Genomic DNA, 6,392 nt, shown 5'->3' on the forward strand with positions numbered 1-6,392 from the left:
AGCATTTTTGTGTGTATGATTTCGGTGCTCCGTACGGAGGTGGGGTGTTTTGGTGGGCCGCTGCTGTGGCCGTAGCGGCTAGGCGTTCGGTCAAAGCGGCGCTTCTGGACGAATTCCAATAGATAGTAACATTGCTAAGCTATAAGTCAAGTGCTATGTCATCTATAAACATAACTTAGAGACAACATATACTAATAGTGGCTATAAAAGTGTAGTACTTTTTACAATACACTGCTCCACCTTTTGATGCCTCACATAGTCGCTCTAGGAAGACGTACTTGAAATTTGCTTACTAAGATGGAGTCCCACTCCTCTTCTCTCTCCTAATCTCTCTCTTCCAACTAAGCACATTTATAATATTTTATCTCTTATAGCCAGCTGACTGTACCTTATTGTACTTGCTCTTATCATGTTCCCACGCGTGGCCGACGCGTGCCTTCTCCGTGTGTCTCCTCTCTCTCTCGCTTCCACCGATCTCCGCGAGCATTTTCATGCTTGATCTCTTCCCTATCAGATCTCGTGTGTTTGGCCGCGCGCTCATCTCCGTCTGTCGCCGCGCGCTCCTCCGGCCGACGGCCGCGCGCTACAGGAGAATTGGACAGGCTGTGCTCGAAGAGAAGGGGGCAGATTCAAGTGGAGCACGTCGTGCCGGCGAGCACCACCGTCTTGGTGCCGGCCGAAACTTCCACCTCCGCCTCGGATGATGACGACCACCAACCGCAGCACCGCCGATGGGATGGCTACCCCGCGGCGGTGGAGGCGGCGCTCTACGTGTGGACGTCCAAGCCGGCGCCGTGCAGGAGCGGCATAGGCTGCTCCAGAGCACCCCAATCTTCTCCCCATCTGGCCCGATCCTTGTTTCTTCCCGACCGTGTCGAAGGCGTCGATGGGCTTCAGACTCGCGGGCGCAGTGTTTCAGACTCCCGGGCACGCCGTTCCGCGTATCCATCGCGCAAGGCTGCCGGCGGGTGTACCTCCGCGAATGCTGGCCCCAGGTAACCCTGCCATAGCGACTTCCCCTACCCAAATCTCCTTGTTGCGGCTCTCCCCTGCCCGACTCCCTATGACCGCCATCCGTGGCGTGGGTTGCCGCATCGCTTCACTTGGACGGCGCCCCCCACCACGCTGGTTCGTCGGGACACTGCATGCTCTAGATATGGGAGCCATTGTTGCCTAGAAGCCGTCTGCGATCACCAGAAAACGACCAGGGACTGCCAGTGAGGCCGTCGGCACCATGTCTTTGGGATACCGTCGGAGCGGTGGTTCGTGGAAAAGGAGTAATGCGGTGGTGCTCTGCCTGTTGCCGGCTTGCTGATGCTGGACGACGATTGCATCGATTGGAACGAGTAAATTTCCCTACCCCGTCTTCTCACAGCAATGAGCCTGTTCTTCACTTCGTACAAGAGGTGAGCCTGTTACATTAATGATTTGAACTGAAAGTCGAACGCACATATATGTATTATAGATTTTTCGAGATCAAGAATTGGACATGTATGATAGATTTTTCGTCCCACCAATTCTTGGAAATTAAAACATTGTATTAACAATAGCAGCAATTGGATCTCCTCATATGTTATAACACACGAACTTGCAATTCTGATTATATCATTGGGTGCAAAAACTTCTTCTGATACATCATTTTCTTTTCAGTTTTACATCGACTAATTTTAGAGGATAAAATCTGGTTCTACACTTGTACTTGGTAGACTGCTGTGCTAATAGAATCAACAACCTATTCGCTTTGTTTAGTATCCCAACTTTCTGAAATATTAGCTGCCGGACAGCTCCTACCATTTAAGGTAATAAAACTGTATACGGGAAAACAATTTGGTGTTATTGAAATCATATTATTGGTCAGCATGTGTATCAAGAGCAAACTTGTGGCAAATACAATTTCTATTTTATAGTGTGGTTTTTATCTTTGTGAAAATTTAGAAATGATCGTATTGGAGCTCATACTTGGACAGAGATGCAATTGGTGGAAGACATTGCTGGAGAGTTGGCACTCCCTTTTAATAAGCCAATGAAACGGAATATATGTGGTGTGCCTCAAAATAAAAATGTACGTTTTAGTGAACTTACCAAATTATATTATCCAACCTTTTCAGTAACTACTCGAATGATCATTTTACTAATTATGTGCGGTCATTTACTTGCATTTTTTTCATCAGGATCTTCTGAAGAAGAGTATATTTAATGGTGAGTTTTGTTGATCTCTAAATGGCTAGAATTGATTCTTTATCAACTTATGATTTTTTTTGGCGATTACAGATGTGGGTAGTTGTCTGCTGTCTGTGTACGGACGACTCCTTGCACTCCAGCGGTTGGATCCAAGACCCCTGGTAGATTTTCATTCGGGTCACCATCATCAGCGAGACAGTCTGTGTGCCTGTTTGTGCTCTGTGGTATTGAGAATTGAGGACGACTTATGTGGTTGTTCCTGCAATTGAGGGTGAGTACAGCATGACTAATTGGTTTCTTTATCGTTTAATTTTCCCAGCAGATTAACAACGGACATGATCATGACTGATTGGTTTCTTTATCATTTAATTTCCCCAGCATACTAACAATGGACATGATCAATGACTATTGATTGCTGGATATGTTAGTTCCTCCCGCTGTCTTGAGTGGAGATGAGCTGACAGCCACCTCTTCCTTCTCAGTATATGTTAATCCTACTTTAGGAATAGTAGAATCAACAAAAACAACGATAGTGATTTCTATTTTCTAGAATATTTCCTATATGAAAGTAAAAAAAGAAAACCGTAAGGGATTCTTTTGGTTCTTTGTAGATACACCGCGTAGCACTGCATTTGTAGTTCTCCCTTGGTACTTCATTAATTGGGGTCTTACGACTAGCAGTAGATTAGTCATTACTTAAAATTTTCAAGTGATGTGCATAGTGCATATAGTATAGAAAAATGTATGTATATCTGGTTCTTAATCTAAGCAGTATATTTATTTGGGAATTTTACATTTATCCTCCTTTTAGTTGATAAAATAAATGACAGCCTGCTTTTTTTGTTTGCAATTTCTTGAGTGCATTACTAAAAAAATCCACTTGACATTCGACTCTAGCTTAGATTTTCTTCCAACTTAGAATCTCCATAAATTGCATGGTTTCCAACTTTCCATTGATGATTTCAATCCTTTATTGATATTCATGTACAATCTTAGGAAAATATTCCATGTTCAAGCCAAAAAATTTGAGCAGACGCGCAGAGGTGACACACATGAGTAGATAGAATGCTAATGTGGAGAGATTACATAACTCAGGTAATTTAGTTTTTCCAGATAGCGATCAGGTCGTTCTTTAGTGTTCTCATATGGATTCTATTTTTTTGTAATCTCAACTAACTTCTTCATCATATTCAAAATTTTGGGTTGCTGTTAAATGACAGCAGACACATTTTCTACTTGGCAGGGAACAATAATACTATTTATGGTTTTTGATCAAGCCTTCAGTTCATGCATTGGCTGAGCCGCTAATTTGTTATTAGTTTCGTGGTTGCTTTTTTATTGGTAGTTTTCAGTTAGCAAATGCATTTCAATTCAGACTTGATTGGTATGCGTAATTTAGTCGGTTTCATGGTTTGGTGCGATTGTTTGTTTCATCCCACCGTTTGATGATTGATATATATGCTCCCATTTTGGACATATGCATGTCATTCGGCTCCATCTATGCCCATGTTCTAGCTATAGTATGCATGGTTGCTGTGATTTCAGCTTCATATGAACTAAATTCTGCATGGAGCAGGGGTGATGACGCACCTAAGCATTTTCATAGGGATGATTGAATTTCATCTTGAAGCAATAAAGCAGTTTTTTATATCAAATTCAATGACCGTAGAGATGTCAGTATTTTTATTATTTGCATAATTCGTGGATACAGAATTACTCTGATATCCCGTTTCTGTTATAAGTGTGTTTGAAGGTTTAATAGTGTTCGTTCATTGTTATCAGCTCTATTGATAGTGTAAAATTAAGGATTACCCATTAATGCATACCATGTTCTTTGATTAACTCATTGAACCAGCCATGCCTGTTTGCAGAACATGCTAGCTGTACACACACCTGTACTTCCTCACTTCAATTTTCAGAGCGAGTTTTCCTACATTTACATGGTTTGGACTTTTCAGTTAATTTATCGAGTAATGCTTCTTCAGTGATGTTTTTTAGAGTCTCGAGTAACCCATCAACCTGATATCTCAATAAGAGACAAGTTTTTTTTTTTATTCACAACCGGAATTGAAGAAATTGAAAGGGCTTGGAGCTGATGGTTTGTTCATGAAGAAGTATTTGAATGACCTCCGATGAAGCTCCCAAACTGAGTCGTCTCTACTGTTTTAGCATCACAACCAACTCCAATAAGAAAAAGGAGGCGAGGAATGTGCCAACATACACTCTCGGGTGATGCCTAAATGTATTCTGAAAAATAAAATTCAGGTTTGTGATATAAGATTCGTGGCACGAATCACTTTACTTTCGCAGTACTGTTTCCTGAGCTGACAAATTGATCTTAGAACCTGCAAGTCCCCGATGCTTCTGTCATATATCTGTAAGCCAATATTTATATATATCATGCAAAAATGAGGTGGCCTGGGCAAACAGAAAATGTGATTTTCTTTCCTTCCGTCTCTTCTGTTTTATGTGTACAGTGATAATTATGGAGATAGATTGTTCTTTATCGGGCGAATATTTCCTTGAGAGGTTTTTTTTAACTGCATACTGTCCAACATGAACGTTTAAGGATTCTTATATACGATCAAATTGTGTAATTATTACAATTCCTTTAGATTATTTATGTTCATTTTACTGTCGACTGTAGCACTACAGTTTATAGATCATTGATTCATTTTTGAGTTAGAAAATGGGGTCTCTCTTATAAATCCACCGAGCAAAGTGGAGCTTATAGTTATAGGACTGTCATGAGCTCTATATGAACGAGAAGATACACATGTTTTTTTTGCCTTCCATTGTGAATTAAATAACGAGAAAGATATATATGTTAGAACTCATTCATAGTATTGCTCTTCGTGATGCGATCTGTTTCTCTCGACTTTACTTACCACCATAGGTTGTAACATGTTTCAGAAAATCTAAATCATCTTGGCAAGTCCCTATCTAAATGCATTGGTAGGATGGTCTATTCTCTATAATTTGGGGGGTACTGTAAATATATTGCAGATACTCATCTGTAGCTTCCAGTTGAGCTACCACCTGTGATTGGTGTTTCATTCTGTTAAGCAACAACTAATTTATTTTTCAATTTCTCTTTGGTTCAAATTGCGGAAGCCCACCTTGCACTGCCTCATTGTTTCAAACTGGTCCACTTATATAGTTACAGTACCGTGTGAAATTAAGTACTTGGCCATTGATGTATGATCGCCTCAATTATCCGCCATTGTAATATGGCCCAATCCAGTATATATATGAACCAGTATCATGTCACACGATGTTATTCACCATGTAATCCAGGGCAGATGTCGATGTCCGCTTAGTACCATGGCTTATATTATGTGCCTTATCATATTTTTAATAGGTTATCAGAGACATTGATAAAATGCGACTTGGAGGGTAAGAAGCCCTCCAAGCAATTCAATAGATGAAATTTGGTGTGTACAGCGAGAGAGCGGGCGCTAGCACGTAACTCGGGATCTCACGGGTCACTTCAGGTATCAGCACCCGGCAACCATCCGGGCTATGCCTCGGTTCACAATCAGAGACATTGATATTGAAACTGCTGCAATTCAACAGCTTATGAACGATCGAACATACATATGTATTATCCGCTAACACTAACCATACCTTCCAAAGAGGTAAAGCCATGGAGGCGACACACCGTGCCTTAGTTTTCATGCCTTGGATCTTTCCACCATATACTGAACAATGGCCCACTAACTTCTATGTATTTTAACACATTGTTGATCAATCGTTTACTATCAGTACTGGGCATGATTTAAAGCATCTTTCATTCTTTAACTCTAGGCTGGGCGCGGCGTGCCGCTGCGCCTATCCTTGCTAGTAGCAAGAAAAGCCACACAAAAAACTCTACGTAGCATCTATTAGCTAGTTTTGGTCAATAGGATGAGTGCGGCGATGACGTTCAGTGACACCACCTAATGTCGGTGATGTGTCTTTGGGAATGGGATGCACCACCCTCCCTCCCGCACCCCACCCTCCCAACCCTAACTGCCGCCGCCGCCGGTAGCGCCGCCGGGGCAAAGATCCTCGGGGCGTGGCGGCGGCGGAGGCCCTTCCTCGTCGCTGCGTGATGAACGGTGGCCGGATCCCACCTCCTCGACGTATGGCGGAGCAGGCGCGGATCGGATGGGATGGGCGGCGTCGTGCGCTGCCGGCCCTCTCCTCCCGCGGCTATCCCACGCGCGGAC

The 6,392-nt window shown here is 42.6% G+C and overlaps 1 long non-coding RNA gene across 2 annotated transcripts; it reads left to right on the forward strand.

The window, feature by feature from the left end:
* The first annotated feature begins 1,097 nt into the window (after window positions 1-1,097).
* LOC124649952 lies at window positions 1,098-4,579 on the forward strand. Of its 2 annotated transcripts, XR_006986839.1 has the most exons (6): window positions 1,098-1,406; window positions 1,968-2,062; window positions 2,172-2,199; window positions 2,272-2,452; window positions 3,178-3,276; window positions 3,425-4,579. It is a non-coding gene; the product is annotated as an uncharacterized LOC124649952 (long non-coding RNA). The 2 variants fall into 2 exon arrangements; XR_006986838.1 differs by having other exon boundaries at window positions 3,178-4,579.
* Window positions 4,580-6,392: the final 1,813 nt, after the last annotated feature.

This window comes from Lolium rigidum, chromosome 4, assembly GCF_022539505.1.
Source record: "Lolium rigidum isolate FL_2022 chromosome 4, APGP_CSIRO_Lrig_0.1, whole genome shotgun sequence".
Lineage (NCBI taxonomy): Eukaryota > Viridiplantae > Streptophyta > Magnoliopsida > Poales > Poaceae > Lolium > Lolium rigidum.